This window comes from Chaetodon trifascialis, chromosome 11 (assembly GCF_039877785.1).
Source record: "Chaetodon trifascialis isolate fChaTrf1 chromosome 11, fChaTrf1.hap1, whole genome shotgun sequence".
Classification (NCBI taxonomy): domain Eukaryota; kingdom Metazoa; phylum Chordata; class Actinopteri; order Chaetodontiformes; family Chaetodontidae; genus Chaetodon; species Chaetodon trifascialis.
The window spans coordinates 11,439,862-11,464,530 of record NC_092066.1 but is presented as its reverse complement, the minus strand read 5'-3'; the positions used below and the strand labels follow the sequence as shown (position 1 = coordinate 11,464,530).

General features: G+C 45.5%; 1 protein-coding gene across 1 annotated transcript in view; it reads left to right on the top strand.

Moving 5' to 3' along the window:
- The window catches only part of phlpp1 (PH domain and leucine rich repeat protein phosphatase 1), a 43,201-nt gene that overhangs the window by 1,965 nt on the left and 16,567 nt on the right, over positions 1-24,669 (top strand). The window lies entirely within an intron of this gene.

Sequence of the window (24,669 nt, the reverse complement as noted above, 5' to 3'; positions counted from 1 at the left end):
GGGACGTGTTGAGGCCTTGCCCTGTGGCACGCTGCAGATTTTGGACTGCGATCTTTAGGTTGTGGTGTTTATAACAGGTGGTCAACCTGTATCACTCAGTGAAGCAGGTGCATTCATGCAGGTGTACGTCAGGACAGAGCACAAATGAAGCAAAGCGACAATTTATTTCCTTTTTTGTTGAGACAGGAGGATAATGCATGTTTCTCAGTTTGAACAGCTCTGGGTGCAGAAAAGTTAGTAGCATGAGCTCAGAGTTTGCAGGACTGACAAGACCAGGCCCACATGTTGCTGATATTACTGTCACACATTGTTTGCAAATGCTGTCGGGCAAGGTGAGTGTAGCGCAGGACCTTTGCTGATAACTGTGGCAGCACATTCAGAGGGTTATTATTAAAAGTCTAGCCTAAGCATGCTTTCCATCAGGTTTAACTGTGTGGTGGCCTGAGTGGGTCACAGTGAGGTCATGGTCCAAAGGCTGCAGGTTTGCCAGATCTACCTTTACCTCAGGGGCTTCCTTTAAATTATCAGGTCTTTTTTTGTTTTATTTTGTTTCACCCGTTCGGGATTGTCTTTGTCGGACCGTAGCGGCACACTGTGCTCCCATGGACACGCATGACATCGCCACAAAGCCATCGCCACAACTTATGGTGCTCAGACATGGGGCCCTTTCCGGCTTTTGCCCCATTATCATCCTAATGAAAAGGCTGAATGCCTTTGTGGTTGGATGGAGAGTAGGGGTGGGAGCGGTATGGCTTGGAGGACCATAAACCCTCTCTGTGGACCCAGTGAATTCTGGTCATTGAGATGCTGCACAGCGCCTGTCCTATTGGCATCCAGCGTGGCTACTGTCACACTAACTAACTGCCTGCCAAGCTGGGTTAACGTGCTCCTCCAAAGCTCAGGAAGCCCTTTTCTTCACCACGCCACTGCCTCCACCGCTGCCGCTGGTGAGGACAGTTGAGGATAAACCGTTTTTGGGGTCTGTAGTATGGACAAGAGAGCCACTAACACTCCCTGGCTTCCTGTCCTGAGAGGCTGTTGGACTAGAGGTCACTCAATGCGAAGCTGCGAATGGTCACATGTGCTGCGGTTCACAGTCACATGCCTTTCATGACCTATCGTGCTCTTGAATCCTGGCTTGCTTGAGGTAGAATGATTTCATTTAGATAGCATCATATGGCAGGCTGCGTGAGCAGGCACACTGGGGCTCATGTGGATGGATGTGCATTTAGGGAAGAAAAACAAAACCCCCCCAACTGAATCCTTGACGAGCCTGTGCAGTCAGCTGAGCTCAACCAGCAGTAGCAGCAGCCGCCAAAGTATCCCTGATGCCCCTCCGAGGGCGACGCCTCCACATCCCATGTGAGACAGCTTAACTGTGGTCACCTGAGCTCCCTCTCAGGCCGCCCCCGCCAACAGCCAATAACACCATGCAACACCCAGGCTGCAGTCTGCACAAAAGGCCTAATTCTCCTCCAGCCACACAGATGCATTCACTGTAAAGAGAGAGGCGATGCTCTTGTGACATGTCTGGCCTGCTCTAACGCTGTTTCCTTACGCGATGGAAGCATGCGAGGAATGTACGCTGGCTCGTCTAGAATGTCAGGCACGTCTGCTGAGGAGGAAGTGGAGCGGGTGTGGGGTGGGGTGGGGTGTACAAGGGGATGCCATGCTGACACATGTTGAACTGACTGACTGGTTGTCCTGCTCAGATAGGGGAGATAGGGCCGGTCTCAGCTGACTTGCTGGCCGACTCTGAGGCGCAGCTGCCACAACTGTAGACCTCAGTCCCACTGAGGGCCTTTTTGTCTGCATTGCTTGTGCATGCATGCATGCAGAGTGGCCTTTGATACAGGAAGTCCAGTATCTAAACTCTTTTATTATTCAGTCGCTCAGTAAGAGCACTGTGCAGCCTTAATGCAAGATGTGACACAGATATTAAGCGTATGACTGTGCTGGATCTTTAAGAAGAGCGGCGGATGAGGTGTTCAGCCTTCAGCGTGATTAGGGAAGCAGAGGAGGATGATGGGAAGAGGCTGTTAAGTTGAGGAGTTGCCATGGCGCGTCTTGCCAGATCCTTTGGACAATGCAGAGGCCAGTTTGACTTTGAAGGGTTCAGGTCATGCTTTGAGTGCACAGGCTCTGCAGTGGCCAGATGAGAGAACTCACTTTGCCCTGCTAGACACACACACACACACACACACACACACACACACACACACATACACATGTACAGAAGTCCGCCTAGATCAAAGGGCCGCTGTCCTCTTTGGCAGGCTGACGAGTGATCCTTTCAGAACTGCCCACACAGGAGCCTCTTGTAATGCCAAGCCAGCTTTATTAGAGTTTTGAGTACAAGGGTAAAGAGGTTTTTTTTTTTTTTTTTTTTTTTTTTTAAAACATACACAGACTCATGCAGTCAATACATCCACACTCTGTTGCTGAGAGGCCCGAGATGCCATAGCTTTAAATAAAAAAGTCCACTTCCTCAAGAGAGGTTGTTAAACAGGTTTTTCTAACCGTACATTTGAGTACGCCTGAAGAATTAATTGAAATATTATCGCAGTGTGGCCAAGTGCAATATCCTACTCGCAGGAGCTGCAAGTTTATGATAAAGGTAAAATGTCTCACAGTGTGCCGTTATATATGAAGCATTGTGGTGCTGCAGAGATGCCCCAGCTTGCAAATCATATTGTGGAGACAGACTCCCATAAAAATCGTGACTCCTATCACAAATTGTCAAAATAATTGTAATATATATTTATGTTTTGCATATTGTTCAACCCGACATTTGGAGGCATAGGCCTGATTTAATTGCCCGCTCTCGTAGAAGTACTGGGTTCAGCTCAGTGTTGCTCAGTTAATAGGGCTTCTGCTCTGAGGACAGGAGATCCTCAGCTCAGCAGGTAATGAAGCTGCCCCCTGCCTGGGTGTCTCTGGTCCCTTACCCAGAGGTAGTAGTGTTTATGTGTCTGTGTACACTCACAAGAAAAGGAAATGGCATACTGAACCCTAACACACACTGGCACAGGGTTTCCCTGGAGGCGGAGGGCCCGCAGTTCTTAACCAAACCAAAGCAGCACACTAAATTATTTAGATTCATTAGGCTACTCAGCTCTGCAAACACTCTCATCCATGCACTTCAGCATACCCACTGCGTTTTAGTGAGCTTTCTACTTACCCTATTAAAGTTGAGATGCTTGCTTTTTTAAAAGCAGTTTCTTGTAAATCCAAAGTGGTGTCAAGATTTGGCCTGCTTTACGAGCGAAATTAATGACCACTGGCATACACTGGCCTAGAAACTATCAAGGTATTAATTCCGCCAGGTTTATGGCTCGGGCTCCTGTGAAACAAAGTCGGGCTCGATAACAGTTTCAACATGCTGCACCCAATTTTCAGGTAATAATCCCTTGTTGTTTTCTCAGTGTCTGCCAGCAAGGTGAACTTGGCGGGAAGGATTGTTCGTGCAGAACTAATAAAAGAGGAGATTTCTAATTGAATGCTGCAGATAATGGCTCTGCTTTTACAAAACAAAAGCGTACCTGCTTACACGTTTTTATAGGTTTGCACATTTATAGAAGAAAAAGGTAAAAGTTGTCATTTCACAGGAAGTTGTGATTTCTTGCTTTCTCAAAATAGCATTGAGAGGTGGGTGCACCGTTTTTATTGCATGTTTTTAATATAAAGTGTTCTCTGCAATAATTCTCACAGCAAATTTTGATTCCATGCTTGTTGCCTTGCTGTTATTGAGGTGCTTATTTACAAAATTCACATACTATTTTATTGCTTTGGGGCCCCGTTACAGCTGTAAGGCTAACATTGCACAGATTCTGCATCTTTGTCATCCCTTGGTTTAACTCTACAACCTCTTTAAATGACAGATTATCATATTTTTAAGGACAAGAACACTGTGTTAATATGAGACTTAGACGGTAAAATATCCCTTAAATGCGGACTCGTATTTACGCTTCCTTTTTCACTTCCTGCCCGCTTTTTTTTTTTTTAGCAGTTTTCTTTTGATTCTTCTGCTTCTTCCAAATGTAATTTTTGGTCACGTTCAGCAGACATGCGCACCCTACTGTCAGTGGAGTTAATAATAGATAAACACAATATCTGGCTTTTACTCTAAAGTTTTAATCAATATTAGAAGCAATTAAAAAAAGCCTTCAACTTCGAGCGGGTGCGTCAGAAATGGAAGCGTGTCGACTCAAGATGTTAACATTTTTAGCCTACAGTGATGCTTCAGTTTGTCTGAAAGCTCGGAGGAATCTCGGTTCGGGCCTGCGTCCCTCCTCTCTAACCTCAGGCCCTTCTCTGAGGAGGCAGCGGCTGCTGACGTGATGACTTAAAGGACTCTGCAGGGTTTAAAGGCTTAATGAAGCTCCCAGCTTTCTCCAGCGGGCTGTGGCAGCTATTAAGCAGAGGAGCGCTCTCTCTGTCTTGTCCGTGCCACGTCGCTCTCTGCGTACAGTCAACTCGCCAGCTTGCTCCCACGCTCACACTTGCATCTCTATGAAAACATTTTCAAAGGCAGAAGGAGACCAGTCTGCACCGATTTTATCATTGTTTTTTTTTTGTTTATCATCGGCCACCGGTTATCCTGATAACAATATGAGAAATCCCTCGTGGTGATTTAGTTTGAATGAATTTTGCTATTCAAATGATGCATTACTGGTCAGTGGGGATTTGTGAATCGCACCATTCCAGCGTCGCTTAAATGGATAAAATGTGGCTTTGATTACCAAAACTGCATCATCTCCATGTATGCAAACACTCCTGCCTCAGCCTTTTGCACATCCATGGCCTGGCCTGACAGCTAATGGTCTTTCTAAATGGCCTATTGCTGAGTCATTATGTAATTGTGTAATCAGATTTCACACGTTCCAGAGCTCAAATCCAGTACGCATGTGTCGGTGTGTGCTGAGGTTTTTGCGTTCACCGGCAGTGTATGCATGTGCCCAGGATATATGTAGAAAAAAAATCAACGAATAGATTTATGTATTTCATGTCTCTTCACGTGCGAGCCACACGTGTAGAAGTGGTCTTAAATGAAATGCTGGCCGCACAGCCTCAGCGTGGAGCTGGATGTGCGGGTCTCCGACGGTTCACACGTGTGTGTCTACTGAGGCAGACACGGAGAGGATGACGGTGTCAGCTTGTAGCCGTTAAAGCCAAGGGAACTGTTTTCCGTCTAATATAGATTGCCTTCTTGGCTGACATCCTCCCACCCTCCTCTCGCGCCGAATCTTCCTCCCTCTCTCAATTTCTCTCATGATCGATCCCCCTCCCTTTCCCTCTCGCTATCTTTCCTTGCATCTCCTCCTCCCTCACACCATCTGACAGTTTCCATTTATCTTCCCGTATCTCTTCATCTCTCCCCAGCTTATTGCTTGCCTTTAAAAAAATGTTAATAAAAGGCTCAGGTAAGTATTTTTGTAAGTTTTTAAAATCACCCGTTCTCACGGTCTCTGAGTGAACGTGCGTGCGTGCTTTGGTGTTTAGACCGTGCCGCTCGTGGAAGTGAAAGCGGTAAAAGAGACAGAGGGGCACGCTATTAAGATTCTCGTTGTGGTAAGCGGCGAAATGTAGGCTGAACAATGTCATGCTGATATGTCACTCCTGTCTGCCTGCTGGCACATTCTGAGATAGGGAAGTGGGGGGGGGGGCAGGGAAGGGCAGCAGCGTTTCCTGCCTCATGGGAGCAGCCCGGCCCCTCGGCTGTCTGTCAGACTGCCCGTGCCGAATGCTCCCCGGAAACCTCGGAGGGTTGTGGAGTAGGTGGTGTTCTCCACTAGCAGGGGCAGTGAAAAGGTCTTCCCTTCAGCGGGGTCACGGAGTAAGGCTGACTGTCCCCCGAGTGGAACACCAGCCCCTGCCCCGACCGCATGTGCGAGGGGGGTGGCGAGTGGGGGGTGGGGGGGATTAGAGGCAGGCCAGCGGGGGCTCACTCTCCACAGCTTTGATCAGCAGCAGCACGGACTAATACCAGGCAACATCTGCAACCCTCAGCATTAAAGAGGCCCAAAAATTCCGATTAGGGAGCGCAGGGCCTGCTCGCCTGTGAGTGTACAGGACAGAACTGTGTCAGTTCCTGAACGGGAGGTTTTTAAATACCACCGCTTCAGTGGCGCTCGCACTGATCTGTCTTACAAAGCCACGGTCTCCGGAGAGGTTCTTTTGAATTACGTTTGAAAGTTCAATTTGTTAGTGCTCCATTTTCTTTAACACACATTTAGTATTTAAGAAAGGACAGAATCGGCTTGTTTTTGGGTCACCTGTCCTCATGCATCGCGGAAACAGACCAAGCGTGACCTAACTGTCCCCGAATCTTTGTTTGTGTCCTCTGGACGCAGCTAGATCAGTTGTGTTTGGGTGGAGCTGAGCTGTCTGTGGACTCTGCTCTAGCAGTTGTTGATATGAAATGACCTAGTTTAAAGTTCATCTCTATCAAAAAATGCTGAAGCACAGGAATGATACTTCCTCATTGGCAAGTTTGTCTCGTAAGGGAGAGGCTTTGAAAGCGAGCGGAAGGACGCAGGTCCAGCTCCAGAAATGCGCAGGAGCAACTTAACAAAGTGCTCAGTTACCACACTTTGATCCTGGAGGTACATCCACAGCACAGCAGTCTTGTAGATAATGCACTTCCAGTGTTTTACTACCTTTTCTGCAGTACTGACGCTGAGTCACCAGGTACACCTGTGCAGTCTGATGTACTAGGGTTGGGTGGTAATCCGGATATAAAGTATCCTGCGGTATCTAAAAAAAGCAACGGTATCAGTTTCATTACCGTCATTAAAAAAAATGCTGCGCATATAGGTCTATAGGGGTCTAACATAATTGTAGCATCGTCATAACAAAAATGAAGTCCACTCCTTTCAGTGTATCTGGTTGAATTTTTACTCAATGAAAAGGTGACTGTGCAAAATTACATGCTAAAAAAAATGAACCTGAGCAGTTTTACAGATGTTTTAACACAGGTATGTCCAGGCGCTCATATGGGCGCGTCTGGGCAGAGTACCGTTGTCTCGTCCAAGCATACGGAGAAACTCCTCTGTTGAAAACAGTTTTTCAGCCTTTTTTCTGCTTGCTATTGTTCTTAGCTCTTGTAAAAGGACGAAATGCAAATAAAACAGTAAAATAACACTTCGGGCTGCTCAGCAGAGTCCTCTGTGAGCGCTCTGCTCATTCATGAGACGGAGCGCTGGTCAATAGCTCAGCGACCCGCCCACATTCACCATAGAAACACCAATGACGATCCAGAACGAAGCAACCCCAGAGATAGGTTATTGCATGAAGAGCGCTCCCTCCACTCTAGAAACCTCCTCCTCTTTATGTAAACAAGCAGACCCTTCATGATTGATCTCAAACTAACGCAGAGTCATAGGAGGAGACATAGCAGCGTTTTTTCGGGCTGGAATATAACTTTTGACCACAAAACAGCAAAGGTAAAACATACTTTATGATTTAGCGAAGTTTTTTTTCTGGTACTCTTTGGCTGCTAGCTCGCCGAGTTTCCGTCGCACAGTGAGGAGGCAGACATCCTCGTGGTCATCAGACTCTCTGCTTTCATATGATACCGGGCTTTGGTGGTTTGCGTGAAGTGGTGAAATCAGCAGATGCAGTGCCATTGATGTGCGCTGTTTTCGTGTTTGTCGTTAAATGCGCATATAATTTTGTGGGGTATGAATTATGTTTCGTTTGGGTGACAATGCTTGGTAGAGGCTTTTAACTGAGTATCTCCCCGTCATTCTGGTATGCTACAAGTTAGGACTGGTGCTTCTTTGCGTGAGCATTGACCGTCTGAACTGCGCGCATGTCACGCTGCCCTGCAAAGTGATTTTTAATTAGTCACGGTAATACCGTATACCCCGGGAAAATGTGGGGCAAGTTTGACGGTATCAAAATTTGGATACCGCCCAACTCTATGATGTACTACAGTAGACCTGTGGTGCTGCATTGGCAGTGTTTAAAGAGCTAATCAGTTCATCTGCAGTATATAAGAAATGCACACTTCATGTAAGCTCATTGTCTTGGTTTTCCAACCCACCACAGCAGGCAAAAACCCTCTGTATGCTACCTGCTAGTGAACATAGTGGAGCATTTAGCAGCTGAGAGCTAGATATTTCCCACAGGAGTTGACCAAAAACAGAGCCAGAATAAGAGTGAATACTGGGATTAAACTTCATCAGGTGGCCAGAAGCACAACTCCCAATGAATGCTGATGCTGCCCCGTACCTGCTGGACGTGTAAATAGAAAACTGTAGGTAAGACAGGTCAGCCCAAAATGTTCATTTGTCAGTCACAGCTCTTTTTCACCGACCTCACAATCAGTGGCCTCACAGTCAGGACCGGAAGGTTTAAAGTATCACACATAAAAACAGGGAACAACCTTTCAGAAAGTTCTTTTATTACAAATGGATCACTAGAACAGATGCGTTAATGTATAAGCAGCTTTTATTGTTGCGGGTCAGATTGGAGCTCATTTTATCTGCTTTATCTACTGCTGGTTAGTTTAATCTATAACAATGCATCATATTATTTCTCTTGAATATGAAGAATGAATGCAAATACTCAGGTGCAAGTACCTCAAAGTTCTTTATTATTTATCTTCTCCAGAAGCTGAACAAATGTCCCAAAGCAAAGCATTATATGCTTCATAAACAGGATTTCTGCGGGATTATTGTACCGGGTTGTATTACATTGCACAGGTGTATCTATTACACTGGTGGGCCAGTAAGTGCTGAGACAGGTGAAACTAAAAGTCCATTTTCCAGTGCAGAGAGACTTGGGGCAGACATCTCTGCACGTGCCCATCTCAGTCATTAACATGGCAACTTGCTTGTGTGTTGCTGTTAGCTGTGCAGTTTGATTATCACCCAGACCCTGGGAAAGAAAAAAAAAAAAGGCGGAGCTGTCACCTTCTGCACCAGGAAGCCGCCTCTCACTTTCTCTGCCATGTCCTTCACCTTTGCATTGATTGTGTTTTCTGTTGCACGTGCTCACCCTTTGCTGGCGAGTCTTATTTTGTCTGTAGTTCCTGTTTCATTTGTGGCGTCTGTCTCATAAACGCTGTTATCTTGACACTACCCAGCTCTCACTGCTTCCCAGTCCCTCCGCTTAAAGACTTCCCCTCTTTAGTTCTTTTTTTTTTTTTTTCTCACTATCCCTCTCACTCTCTCACTGCCCTCACGTCCCCGGGCACCCCCTCAACCCCCCCCCCCCTCGGTGCCACTGTGTTCACATGGCCCCTGCATGTGACATGAAGCTGAGCCAAAACACCCCGGATGCCCGTTTCAGCCCTCCGCTGTTCCAGACCTTGTTAAATTTTAAACAAAACAAAACAAAAGGAAAGAGGGGAGGGGGGGTGAGAAACAGAAAAGTGAGCACGTGGGACCAGGGGAATGTGCAACAACATCACAATCTCATTCATTCACTCGATGCCGTCCCCGTCGGCCTCTCTCTCGCTCCCCCTTCACCTTCACTCTTCCTGTGTGAAAGCCTCCTTCTCTGTCTCTCCCTCCTTTCTCTCTGCTCCTGAGCTGGACTGATTGTAGCTTTAACCACAGATCTGGGGTCTGATTACTTTGTGGCCTGTCCTTCTGCGGGATTAGAGAACAACTGACTCTGTAGCTGCTGTCTTCACGGACAACCTCCCTCTCAGTGACCACAAGGCTGCTGCTGCCCATCAGATGCATTCTTGATACAGAAAAGGAAGAAATGCTGTACTAGAAATACACCAGCGCTGTTACTTACCTTTTATTATTGCTTGTATAACTCCTCTTTTTCAAGACCAAAGGCAGGCCACAGCTTTTAATACAGAGTGTCTCAGACCATCTTGGATGCCTGCAACATCCCGGTGGCTCGCCGCCAGCTTTAGCTAAGCTACAAGTCCTTCATAGCTTCTGATAATGAATGGCATTAGAGGTTAAGTACAAACAATAACAGCGATGTGCCTATCTGTGTGTCAGTGGTCTACCCTCAGGGAAAATCTCAGGAACTGAAAATGGCCCGACTGCCTTTCACTGTGGATTAGCGGTTAATAATTACAATCAGCGCTACAAATTATGTCATTGTCGCCAGGCGCTGCTCCCATAAAGACAGTTTCCTGGCATCATGCATAATGCATTATGATGGATGAGAAGCTGGAATCAGCTGGGTCAAATTTGTTAGCAAAACTGCAACAAACGGCGCACGTTGTCCCACAGCCGCCGTTTTGTGTTGTTTACAGCGATTGAGTCACTTTCAATTGAGCTAACTGATTAAAGCTGCAGTGCGTTCCTCTCTCAGTAAACGGTTAAAAAGCGTATCAGCTTTTGGTGTATTTGTCATATCAGATGCTGTCAAATACTTCATTTTCAGATCCGTGTTGTTGAGCAAAACAAGTTCAGACAGGAGCCTGGAGCAGACTGCGGTTTTCGGTCCGTGCAGCAGAATATTCATCCCACCAATCACACGCATACACACTCCTCATGATATTACAGTACAGTACGCTGCTCTGGTATTCACCCTGTCTCTTGCTCACTCCACTGCTATTCTCGTACTGTATCCATGAAAATGTTGCTGCCGCCTACTTAAATCTGCTTTTCTCTGCTCAGGAATCTGTCTACTCGGTTGATTGGTAGCACATGCTCAGTGCATACACGGGACATAAAATCACATCTGCTCACTCGGAACTTGTCATCCTTTCAAAGCACGGACTGGTTTATCTTCTGGAACATGTGAATTTGTACTTGCACGCTTGGCTGCGCGTTACCGTGCTTCTAATTCCACTATATAATGAATGTGTATTAAAAGCCGATTAGCGTTTGTTTTGTGCACATACGCAGGGAAAAAAAGGGCAGTTGTCACAGATTTGGAACATCACAACTGTCACTGTAACATGAAGAATAAGGAGACACCGACACAGTGTGAATCCCCTCAGAACTGACGCTTGAATCCCTCTGAGTTTTCAGTGTCAGGGTCTTTATGCCCATGTAATGCACACTTGAAACTCATAAATTAGCAAGTAGCTTATTTATGCGATGCTGAATATCGTTAAATGTCATAGCAACGGCCTCACCCAGCGCTGCGACACAAGGGATCCACCTGATTATCTTTTAGCAGTTTTGCTCTTTTGTGACCTTTTAAATTTTCTCCTCCTAATGGTCACACATGCCGGCCTTCAGGCTGGAAAAGTCTCCCTTATCGCCTCCGTTTTGGAGAGAAAAGAAGATCAACCGTTGAGTTTCGTTACTTAAAATTTTAATTTTGGAAGTTAAATTTTAATTGAATTAGTGTTGGTGGAGTGCCTTGCTGAAATGCAGAAGGTAATTCAGGTCACAGTTTTTTACTTCCCAGTCAGGTATAACTTTGTTAGCATAGCTGGTTCTGGTGACTCCACTGTGCTTATAGCATACTGGGCTCTTATGTTTAACTGTGGATGCTGGGATATTGTAAAGCTCATTGTCCTCAGTATATGAGCATTATGGGCTTGTCCCTCTCTTATGTGACTGTGGACATTGTTCCTGAACAGCTTCAGTAGTCTGTCAGGTTTACAGAAAGAGAATTTATGATGCTGGAGACACTCTGGGAAGCGCTTTTGGTTAAAGACAATACTGACCACGATGATGATCTTGTCAAAAAGGGCCGTGAGAATGACGAGGAGAGGAAGAGTGAGGGATTGAGAGCGGCGAGTTCAGAATGTAAAATGTCCCCGCTCCTTTTCTGTCAACGACGGGCATTATTAATGCAGTGGTACAAATGAACAGGGAAACCCAGGGCGACAAACAGGCGGGAGTCCCTGCAAGCTAATTAATCACTGACATGCACATAAACACAGTCGAACGCGCACACTCACATAAACTTATGCATGCGCGCTCCGCCACATTCAGCTGTAACCTTTTTGCGCGACATCAAACCTCCACCGGCTCGCCAATTAGTGTTCTCATCTCGCCTCTTTAGCCTCGGTATCAGAGGGAGGTGTTGTCAGCTCGCTCCTCTATCACGACTCTCCCTTCATGCCCGGCTCTCACGTTTCACCCTCCCCTGATGCACTTCCCAGGGGGGTTGAATGCGAGGTGGGTAAGCCTAAACCTCTGCGTCTGGGAAGGGGGTTATTGTGCTGGTGCTTAAGATGACAATGCCTCTCTCCCCTCTCTTTCTCGCTTTCTTTAAGCCCTCCATACAGCACAAGGCGCTGCACTTTTATCAAGGCTGTATAGAGTGCTGCAGAGACAGGCTGCTGCTGTATACAGGCCATTAGCAACTGCTGAGTGACAGAATGCGGAGGCTGAAGTGACACAGTGCTGATGAGCAACCGGTGGCCCAAATTATGAGATAATATGCGTGTTTGAGAAACTTCTCACACGATGTGGGTAAATCTTAAAAAAAAAAAAAGTGTGCAGCCTTATAATCACCCTTTTCTGATCTCGCCAGTCGGATGGATTTATCCACTTCTTCTTCCTGCTGTGGCAGAATGTATAATATTTGCTCAAACTAGAGAAGGCTAGACTATTTTACTGGAGTTTAATCACTGTTTTCTAGATTAATTGACTAATCAGACCAAAAAAAATTTGAGAAAAACGCTAGTCACTGTGTCCCAGACATGAGGTGATGTCTCAGTATTACAGTGATTTAGCAAATCATCACATTTCAGAGGCTGGAGCCAACATGTTTGGTATTTCTCAACCTAGTTTGCAAACGAATTTCGGTTTACTTGTCTTGACAAGTGGTAGTCAGTGTGAAAACGGTTGAATTTCCATGGTCTGGTGAAATAACCCTTGGGACATCATCGGGGTTGTGTTGTCTTTGGCATTGAGTCAGCAATGTTATAAAAGAAATGCTGCATTATATGTATTAATGCATCTTCACAGGCTGGATCTGTGGGCTTTGATAGGTACGGGAATGTACCAGGCAGGAAGTGCTAATGCTATCAGGTTGCATTATTGGTAGAGCGGGATAGAGCAGTTTGGAACTTGATCCATAGGAGGAACTGAAAGTGAAGATATCTGGGCCTATTCTTTTCTCGCAAGTGCTCCAGCTTAATGGGAATGAAAACTAGAATGACGCTCGGCATAAATGAGCTCATAGTGGGGATATATTGTATATGTCTCAGTTTGTACCTTTTCAAAAGCTCCACCGGGCAGAAAGCGAGCACAGCATTGTGAGACACTCGGTTGGCGTCTTAGATTTGCCTTAATCGCGTCTCCACTACGCGCTGCGGCCCGCCTTTGTGCCATTGTGCATGCATTGCCTGATTATGTGTCCTCATGAGCTGGTGAGAGAGCTGTAGGACTGACGGCGAGTGCTGCATCATTCATGAGTGTGTGCCACCCTGTGCCTGGGCTGCAGTGACCCGTAGCTGTCAACAGCGTATCCTTGAGCGTGATGGCGCAGGCTGTGCCGAGGACACACTGCAGGGACCGCTGGCATGTGCATGGGCTGTGGGTGGGGCCAGGGCATGGGTGTGCCAGTCCGGGGGCCGGGAGAGGAAGCTCTGAACGCAGAGGAGGCCTGAACAGGACTCTAATATTAATGCACTACATTATCTGTCTTTTTCTGGAAGTTCTCGTTTCACTTCTCCTCCTCTTTGGGCAGGCCAGAGAGAATTATCAGCAACCCCGAGCCTCCGTGCGCTGCCTGAGGACAGTTAAGCAGGATGGACCCCGTGCTGACATATTTCAGAAGAGGGCTGAGGCTCTGTGGTGTGAAGAAAGAGAGGTCAGGTCCTGAGTAAGCTGAGCTAGAAATGGTGATTCCTCGCCAGGGCCGACACTTAAACCACTTGCAATTTAAATCTGAGCAGAAGAAAGTGGGCAGAGGAGAGTTAGAGTGGCAGTCGGAGATATTGAAGCCTGACATTATATACTTTCAGGAGGACGATAAGTAGGAAAAACAATACATTTCAGTTCGGCTGAGACCTTCTTTGCCCTCTGAAACATTAAAATATGCACACATAATTGAAACCTTATCGGTCATAACCTGTGTTATGTGTGTGTTTGTGTGAGTGTGTGCGTGCGTGTGCGCAAGCAAGACAGAGACGCATTACATAACTGCGTAACGCTGGCCCTCCTGCCAGTTTACTATCACACAACATTAACTCTGTTCACACGTGTGCGGGCTCGCTTCATCTTGTGTGTGAAAGCGCAGCCTCCCGTTTGTTTCTCACGCATTCATGACCTGCCGGTAATTCATTTTTCCCCATCATGGAATAGCCGTCCTCTTTCACCCCGATGAACACGTTTATCATGCATTTTAAGTCAATCTACATGAAACAGCGTTACATAAACACCAGCAGGGCTTGACGGAGAATGCATCAGACCTTTCGCTGGCAAGATATTAGACGCTCGCTGGAAGTGAGAGAGGCGTCAGAGCTGTTAACCTTAAAGAAAGGGAAGAGCATGATCATTGCTTTAAATCAGCCTGGCTCTGTGTGATGCTATCTATTGTTAGCTTGCTTGTTTCCCCGTCCTCAGTAAATAGACCTTACCGCTTCTCTTGTAGCATCTGTGCTGATGAACAAATGCCTTTGTTCTGTTTAAAGGAATCTGCCGCTGTAGGACTGTGTGGATTGTATTGTGAAGATCTAAAATGGTTCTGGGATCCCAAGTTCCCTTAATTAACTGAAGTACTGTGCAACGTGTGACCGCCTGCTGTGCTCAGATTCTGAAAAACAACTGATAATTAGGGATTTAAAGGTAATTTTTACCTGACAAAAATGAAATGGCATAAAACAAGATTTATATTGTAATTGTTTTACATTAATTTTTTTCCTGCTAGAAACGTATTCTCTTCCTAATTACATGCTTATGTGACATATAAGACCACCAATTATGTACCATTTCCTGTGTATCCCTTTCGCATGTGTGCACCATTTGAACCCAGCATGGCGATGGCGGACCCCGCCACTGATAGCGTAATCTACTATATGTAGAGGTAAATAATAAGTTGAAATACATTTAATGGCTGTAACAGAATACGTGAAAGCCAGGCATAGAATCAAGCATTGGGTTTGATATGATGGGAATTTTAAGGGTTTCAACTTTAAGCACACCTACAGGTTAGATTTATTTGGGAGAGAAACAAAGACACCCGAGCTGTCGGTTTTATTCGTCCATCGAAGTTCACATACTGCCTTCTTGGTTCATCTTTGACCTGCTGTTTACGCTGCGACTGTGCATTCACACAGATTACATACATTATCATAATTGGAGAACATGATGGCCTGTAATTATCCTTTAATGTTCATGCGTGATTTAATACAATTCAAAATATTTGATTTTGTCAGCGCAAGAGGATGTAGTGTCTGGGAGGGAGGGTTTTATTTTGTGGCAGTCTTAATTTACAATCCCAAATCCAAAAAAGTTAGGACGCTGTGTAAAATCAATAAATGACGGAAGGCAATCATTTGCGGACAGAGGACCTGTTCCCAATGAACCCGTTCACCTGTGGAAGGTTCCAAACAGGTGATTTTGGAGTCTTTTGTTGCTCCTGTCCCAACTTGTTTGAAACATGTTGCTGCATCAAATTCAGAATAAGCAGATATTTACTAAAATCAATGACACTGATGAGGTGAAACATTAAATATATTGTCTCTGTACTGTTTTTGTTTCAGTGCATGTCAAAAAAGTATCAATTTATCACATCGTACTTTATCTGTTTTACACAGCGTCCTTATTTTTTTGGAATCAGGCTTTTTACAGCTGACTTGCTCACCTCGCCTTACAGCTCGTCCTCTCGTCAGTCTCCCTGCCTGAGGTGACAGGATATGCCTGTAGCCAATTTCTTTTCTGTCTGTTTATCCATGTATTTATGTGTGTGTACAGGATTTTTTCCTTTTCTCCATCTTTGCCATCCCTGTATGGCCTCATCTTACTTCCTCATTTCTTTCCATCCTATGCACCTCTCTCTCTGTATCCATCCCACTCTCTCTCTTACCCCTCTCCTTTCTCCACCGGCGTTGCTCCCAGTATTTACGCATGTACTGCATCACAATCTCCTGTAAGGACCCTCATTTTTCTTTGCTTTTATTTATGTATTTTATATACAGGCTCACCCACGAAAAACACTAAATAATTCATTTGGGAGCACTGCACACTTTCGCAGCCTCGCAGTCGCACTCAGATTTAAACCCATATATTCAATTAATTTCTTATGCACACACACGTGCGCACAAAAGCACACACACACATTGTATGCATGAGCAAACGCAGACGCTTTTGTCCACTATGGTGACAACATTTGCATTCGCTCACACAGACAAGGGGGTGAAAACAATCCCCAGAGCTCGTGTGTGTGTGTGTGTGTGTGTGTGTGTGTGTGTGTGTGTGTGTGTGTGTGTGTGTGTGTGTGTGTGTGTGTGTGTGTGTGTGTGTGTGTGTGTGTGTGTGTGTATATGTGTGTGTGTGTGTGCTCTGAACTAGCTGATCAGTGGGCTCGTGTTTTCCGATGTAAGGTTTCGTAACACACACTCATTACATAACAGCAGCAGGAGTGGAGCTGGGAAGAGGGGGAGAGAGCAGAGAGGGAGCACACATCTACTGTATGTACGTCAGCATCCAACCCTTCTTCTGACAGAGGGAATCACTGGGGGAATTCTTCTTTTTTCACACACTGATGCCAACACCTGCCATCCGAAGCATCCATAACGTAATCCCCCCCCCCCCCCATCCTCTGCATATGGGTCTATTTATAGTGGGTATTGATTGAATTACATGATGAAGCATGTTCTTAGTGCAGCGGGTGGTGTGAAGGACGGTGCAGCTGATGGAAAATGCTGTTATTTCTTTCACTTAAGGGCACATAAGTCATTCATTTAAAAATTCATAGCTGCACAAACGTGATTTATTAACCTCTTAGGGGGGCGCTCTCTCTTATTGTAGTTCCTCATTCCAGCTGTCAGGCGCGTGAGTTATGATTGCACATTTACACATCGTTTGCATCTGTTTCGGCTTCTGCCCATAAACGCGGATTTGCATCAGGTTAACGTGAGCCGATCTGTGAGGAGCTGAAGTGTAGTGGGCATTTTCTGCTGCGCGTGGAGAAAATGTTTGAAATTAAAAATGCAGAAGTGCAACCGAGTGTGCAAGTGGGTCAAGTAAAAAGAGAGAAAAAAAAGGAAAAGATAATTCAGCATTACAGAGCACACTACAAATCCTCCCTCAAGTCGTCCCCCTGTCATAATGAATCCCCACACTGCCCCCGCAGGTGGTGGGTGGTAATGCGTTGACCTGATAACTGGAGTTGTACAATGCCTTTAATAGCAGAGGGCTGTTTAGTTCCCTTCTCCCCAGGGGCAAAGGGTAATAATGGTTTGATGGGGAAGATATTGCAGGCTGTGACCTCATTTGGATTCAGGATGTGTTTCACTGGACTGAAAGAGGAGGTTTTGCCTTGTGTCTGTGTGTATGCATGTGTGTTGCTGTCTGATTGTGTCCTTCCTGATGACACGCTGAAGAGAGATGAGCTATCACAATTTGAGGGCATCCATCAAACTATTAATTATCCACTCCGCCCTCTCTCCGGGGATGGAGGGGCATCTCATGGTCATCTGCGCCCCGGCAGCGTATTTTCCCTGAGCCCCTTGTCTCGTTGGCCCCGCTCGCTAATGCTGCTTCACCCGCCGAGAGGGGGGCGGAAAGGGGAGGGAAAGAGAAGAAGGCGAAACGTCACCTCGACCGAACTGTTTAGGCTGAAGGATGTTCAGTGTCTGACAATAGACAGGAGCACAAAGCAGTGTCACTCAGCTTTTCCGAGAGGGATCGCAGGCACTCTCTTGAGAACGAAAAAAAATAAATGTGCGCACACACACACACACACACACACACACACACACACACACACACACACACACACACACACACACACACACACACACACAGAGCTATCCTGAATTATGTGCTAGATGTTGTTTTAATACATTCCAGATAATTAATATTCTGTAGTGTAACACCCCCCCTTTTTTAAAATCCCTTACATTCACAAGCACGTGTCTGAACCCATCTACAACGCATACCAGTTTAATCACGTTTAATTGTTTTATTAATTAAAGAGATAATGAAAGCAAGCTGCAACATGGATGATTAAATAAATACTCATCCAGCTAATCAGCTGCTTGTGGTGCTGTCCAAACACTGTAGAGTTTACAGTTGTTTATCAGGATTTTACTGTTGACTGCACTCTTGAGTTGAGTTTGCGTTATTATGCTGTACATATTCTAAACTCAACAGCAGTCTGATCAAGGTTATTTTGTCTGGATGCTGCAAAACAGCAAAGTAAAACCCAGAAAGTCAGCCAACAGAATAATCTAAATTAAAAAAAAAAAAAAGACTATTGATGCGCTAGATTATAGGCACATTTCTGCTGCCTATGTCGATCAATAAAGCACCTTTGGACAAGACTTCAACGATAAATGCCACTCAAACAAGACTAAGAGTCCAGAGGCTCTTTGAGGCGCAGCAGTGCTCTTGAGCTAAATGCTAAAATGCTGTTTAGCCTGTTTGTTGTGTTGAGACATTTTACTCAAAGCCACAGATGTCAATCTCATTGTGACGATACAGGAAAAGTCATAAATGGATGAAATCTCATGGCCGCCCATCAAATAGTTGACCAAGGGCCAAAGTGGTGAACCAGCTGAACAGACTGACGCTGCCATCCTTAAAGCCGTGCTGCTTGGCTAAAAACAACGTGTTTCGATGTTTTGACTGCTGGACGCTGTGTTGGACCCTTGCCTCCCTAACACTCAAAATATTCAAAACCCTAAACAAAATGCTGCATCTGAGCTTTTTAAAAAGTGAACTCCGCAAACACAGCATAATTATACTGAACATGATTCAAAGTAAGGGCATATATAGGCATGCGCAAACGCTGTGCTGCACGGCGATAATGCATGAACATCTCACTTATTTCCCATGCAAACACGTACCTCATCTTCTTATCACTTTTACACAAAGGACAGCTTGACACATTTCACACATCAACACCTCCTCAGTCCCGGAGGGGGAGGCAGCCCCTGCTATCTCTATCTCTATGGACCGTTTGGGTGAGAACATCTGGGGTCTTTCAAAGTGTTTGTAGGATTAAGAAGCTCCTAATTAAGGATCACTCATCTCAGAAACTGTGAAACTTTTGGGGTTTTAAATGGCCCTCCACCAAAATCTCCGCTCTGTGTTTTTTCGCCACCTGCACGTTCACATTTCAACACGTGCATCATTGCGAAAGGTGCAGAGAGGGAGAGCGTGATGCCAAGAAAGATGTGGAGCATGGAGGCGAGTGCAGCGAGCAGCCCATCACCCGCGATGGCCTTTGCCACCTTCCGGCGAGGCTCGTCGACTGCTGCCCGAGCAGGCAGTTGGCTTAACACGGCCTGTCGCTTTGGATCTGAGTAATCACCTCACGGAGAATGAGGGAGAGAGAGAGGGAGGAGAGGCGGAGAAACAAATAAAGAGGTGGAGCGATTTGGCCAAAGAGGCACAGCAGATCAGATGTGGGTAGCGCATACTTCCCTCGCCTGCAAACACACCTTTAAGGAGATGTATTTTGACGTTGCGTGTGAGCATGTGTTTTGTAACAGGAGGACAGTGCAGCTATTTGTGTCGCAGAGTAACAGCTGGCATCGCTCTGTCTTACACCAAGTTCTATATCCTGTCTTCCCCAACTTTCCTCAACTCTGCTTCGCTCTCTATGAGTTAATAACTCTGTCCTATATGCATTTTTTTATACATGCGGCCTAATAGTGAGATGCTTCAGTGGAGATACATTTCAAAAGAAGCAGAAAAAAAAAGATTCTGGAGATATAGGAGCCCGGTGTAGGCTTAGAAGTATTTATATTATAAGTCCCAGAGTCTTGCCATCCGGTACATCACATCTGTCGCCGCCTATAGAATAAACAAGTGTGTGTGTGTACGCATGCTTGTGCTCCGCTGTGACAGATGTGGGTCATCGATGCCCTACGGTACGGCATGCCCAGTCCTGCAGTGGAGGTGTGCTTATGTCGGTTTGCATTTAGCGGGGAAGGATGATTAACCAGGGATGTGTCCTTGTTATTACCGAGAAGAGCCAGAAGAAAGAAGTGTTGATCTGTTAAGTGGGAGATGGATGGAGAGAGGTCGGCCTTGGGTGCTGATCGCTAACTGTGATGGATAACGAGGGCAGCAGGGCATCTGGGAGGCAGCTTTGTAGCCTGTCAGTGGAAACATTACTGACATTAAGCAACCAGGAGTTGTTTTTTTGATGCGGTTGACTTGGAAAATACACCATATATACAATATAAATACAGACTGTACCAATATTCTGAGTTGAGGTTGAAGCTGTTAACACATCTGCATGCTCATTCTGCATCTATAATGTGTGTTTCACAGGCTTGACGTGCTGGATTGAGCTGCGCAGTGCCAGTGTGTTACCATAAGATAAACTGTCACAGCAGTAAATAGTTTCTAGGATGTATCATCTTGAAAGTTTCCCTCTCAATGCAAATGATCGTAGTCTATCAGTAGGAAGCAAAGCTCATTGTGGCATGAATTCAAATAAGTCGCCTTTGCATGCAAACGCTTGCTCTGAAGATAAGACATGATGTGTTTAAAGGCCACATGGGTGCAGCTAGAAATGCTGCATCTTCAAGCATTATGGCGCCACGATGTAGAATCAGACTACGCAGGAACGAACCAGACTTTCAAATATGAGCTGAAATCTGGACACTTGTACACTTAATCTACCGAGAACGTGAGATACTATAGAATGATTTATTGATTTATTGTTTGTTTTTAATATCTAGACCAAGGAGTCCCCGCAAAGCTGCATTCAGTGGATTGAATAGTGAAATAAATTCAATTTACAGCTTATCGTGTTTCTCTTAAACATTACAAACATCAGTGATGTGAACACACCTTTTAGAGCGGGTTCTAATTTTGAGCCCATGTATTTTTGGCGATGGGGCTCCCTGTTTGTTTACATTCGATTCACTGATTGCGCCTTGAAGTTTCTACAGGAATAGCGAACAGGGAAGCACTCTTTTCCTGAGCACGGGGAAAAGGAAGGAAGCCATCTCCAGTAACACACACACACACACACACACACACACACACACACACACACACACACACACACACACACACACACACACACACACACACACACTGTAGTACTCCTGCTCCCACATACAGTAGGTCTAGGAATAGATTATGACTTCTGCACACACCCACCTTGCAGGGCCTGTCTGTTATTTTTAAACTCAAATCTTATGCATCACCCAGATAGATTATGGGATGACCAGCATGACTAATATCACCGCTGCTCATAATATTTCTAGTGTAGGTGGCCTGTGCTCCATGTATTTGCAATTTAGCGACTGTCTCTTATAATTTCCTTCCCCTACTGGAGGGCGACCAAGAGCTCCTGCTTTCCTCTGGCCCACCCCCGTAAACAGGATGCTCACGTGGGAGTCCCACCCATCTCCCTGCTTCCTCCACCGTGCATTCCCATGGCCAGACTGCAACGCTCGCCTCCATCCGAGCCGTCCCACGTCCACGTGAGGCAGTTGTAAAACGGCGAAGAGGCTCTCAAACTTCTCTCATCACAATAGCAGCCCACTCAATCTGTCTGTATTGTTCTCCCTCTGCACAGTTCTGGTCCATCAACATTCGGGGGTGGGGGGGGGCAATTAGATGGATGCACATATGGAGATGGTTAATCATTGTCACTGTGTCAGTGTGTGCATGTCAGCAAGGGGAAGAGTAGGAGGAGGAGTAGGGTGCGTGTGTTTGTGCATATGCTTGTGTGGGAGAGAGCACATTCCAACAAAGGGCCTAAAAATAGTAGGAATATGCCCATGTGACATATTGAGGCTAAAAGCTTGTGAATAATTTGTCTAATGCAACACATACCCCCCTTCCTAAGCTCAGTCATGAAAATATGCGCCTGCCGGTTACCTCGGCCAGCTGGCGAAGTTGAAAGGGGGTAACCCGTCTGTTCGAGTCGCACCGCTCAGTTTGCCTCTCTGTTAGCGAGACGGCACGTGGACTTGAATGAAATTTGGTTGACGATGGCTCTATCCTGGATTTTAAGATTTAGGTGAACCACGCTGCGTTCATTTTCCAATTCTTTTCTTTAGGTTTGGAGCAGATACTAGAGCTGCATTGATTGATTAGTTGTCAACTATTCTGATAATTGATTAATTGAGTCGTTTTTTCTGGAAAAAGTCCAAATTCTTTGATTCCAGCCTCAGAAAATGTAAACATTTTCTGGTTTCCTCACTCTGCTGCAACAGTAAACTGAATATCTTTGGGTCGAGGACGAAACAAGACATTTGAGGACGCCATCATGGGCTCTGGGAAGGACCATCTTTATCACTATTTTCTGACATTTTATCAATCAAATGACTAACCGATTGATTGAGAAAATAATCCACAGGCTAAGTGACAAAGAGACTTCATGTGTTGTGTTTTTTAGGGGCGTGCTGGCAAGTATTTCTTATCTTGTCTTCCTTATCTTTCCGTCCTCAGACTCCCAATTTAACTCACTTATCTAAACCACTTATTTGGAAGTGAAAATGAAAGAGGACACCTGTTACATTCGTCCGCTGTCTTGCAGAACTGTTTGTTGTTTGTTGTACAGCTACGTGCCCTGGTTCAAATTAACAGCAGGAAATGGCCGGTCATTTAATAGCATTTCATGTGGAGTGAACAGTAATAATGACCCTTTGAAGAGAGATAAAACCTGCAGGTCACTTTGCTCCCTGCGCACTCCTCTCGTTTCTGGAGCGCAGTTAAATGAGCGTGGAGCTCAGCAGCGGACGGGAGGGGGACAGGGGAGGGAGCGTCGAGAGGTGTTGGGTGCAGCCGAAGTAAGACAAAACAAAGTGACTTTCACTTGTCTGATGCTCAGAAAGTGGCGGGAACTTTGGCGGTTCAACAGATTGACTCATTGGTGGAGATGACGTGTTGACGACTGTTCATGGCTGTTTAAATGTCGCGCCATCAATTTTGATATTTCCTCCTTAAAGTTGTGATTTGGAAATGCCACAATTATCACTCCACGCCTTTCTTGTGGGATTTGGTACAAATGACAACATTTAAGCTGTTGTCAATGTTAGCTCAACATTTTTATAGGTAAAACAGTGCACTTGCTAATAATGTACAATAACACCAAACTGAATTTCAGCAGAACTTTTAAACGCTAACCTGTAAGCACATCACATGATTGAGTATTCGGACTATTACAGACGTCCCTCATGTCCCGATTGCTCATTAAAACATATTTATCTCTACCTTATGATTGCCAGCTTTTGATCACTGCTGTGAAGTCAAGGCAGACTGCCAGAGCACAGAGAGAAATTAGGAACATTGGTGTGCTTTTCTGTGACTTAAATTGCCCTAAACAGTATATTATAGATAGCTTCACTGCTTTGTGCACAGTGTGAACTGCTTTTGCTGTTGTAGGACCATATTTAAGTTGGCATTGCCTGGAGGCAGGTTTATAAATAGTCCTTCACTTAATGGAGTAAGACACATATCTTTTTTCCCCAGAACCACCCACTGGTGTTGCAGCAGTTTAAACACAAATGGATTTTACTTTTGCTTTATTGTTTTTTTTTGTTTTTTGTTGTTTTTTTTTTCAAAATAGGACGTGTAATTTCTGGAGTTTGCCATTCGTTATAGAATAAATATTAATGCAGCATAGCTGTGTTATGTTATGCATGCTGTTGGGAAGGCCTGACACGTGTGCCTAACATGTGAGTTTGTAGCATTCTCACTTTTCCTCAGAAAATTGAATTAGCAAGACCTCTGCGTCTGTGCACGTTGTACAGTTGTTCACAGGCTCTTATGTCTGCTTATGTATGATCGTCTCTGCTGTTGAAGCGGACCAAGACAGCTCTCCCCTGTAGTCAGGCGTGACTCATGATCAGCATTTAGCAATAGTGTGGTCATGTTACACACTCAGCATTTAGTCAAAGCAAATATCCATTGATTCTGCTGTGAAGGGGAGATTAGCTTGTCGCACAGAGGGATGGTCCGGGCTCAAAATGAACATTTCAGCTTGTATAAAACTCAGTATCTTGAAGAGGGTGAATTCAGTGGGTCGTAAGCTAGTGACAGTCTGTGGAATAAGATATCTATGTACTGTCACGACCTCAGGTTTAGCCACACCAGCCCAAGGAAGCAGACCTCTGATCAGAACATTATTAAACTCTGCTGAGTGTGAGCAATGTGCAGTACAGTAATCCACTGCGTTACAGTCGGCATGCAAAAGGCCTGAATTATTTAAAGCCATGAGACCGTGTGCAAGTTTGCACTTGCTTACCCTACTGACTCTTTTTTCCTCTTTTTAGCTCACCTCCACCGCCACCCTCCGCTACGGTCTGTGTGTTTGGAGTGAAGTGAAAAATGTGTGAAAGAGACAGTTCAAGATGGATGCAGCTAGTTTACAGTAGGCCACGGGATGTGAGACATTTTCGAAGGCCATCTGTCGCCTGGAAAGGAAAGCTTCCATGAATCTTGGCCGAATGGGAAAACAGTGAGGTTGAACATGCTGCGAGCAAAAAAAAAAACCAAAACGTAAAGATAGAATGGGGAACCCGAAGGCCAGGCAGCTGGACTGATAGAGGAGAGACGATAGGGAGGGGAGGAGGACAGAGCAAGCCAGCCTGGGGAGGTTTTTGCGGAGGTGGAGGTAGACAGAAAGCAGGTGGATGTTTAG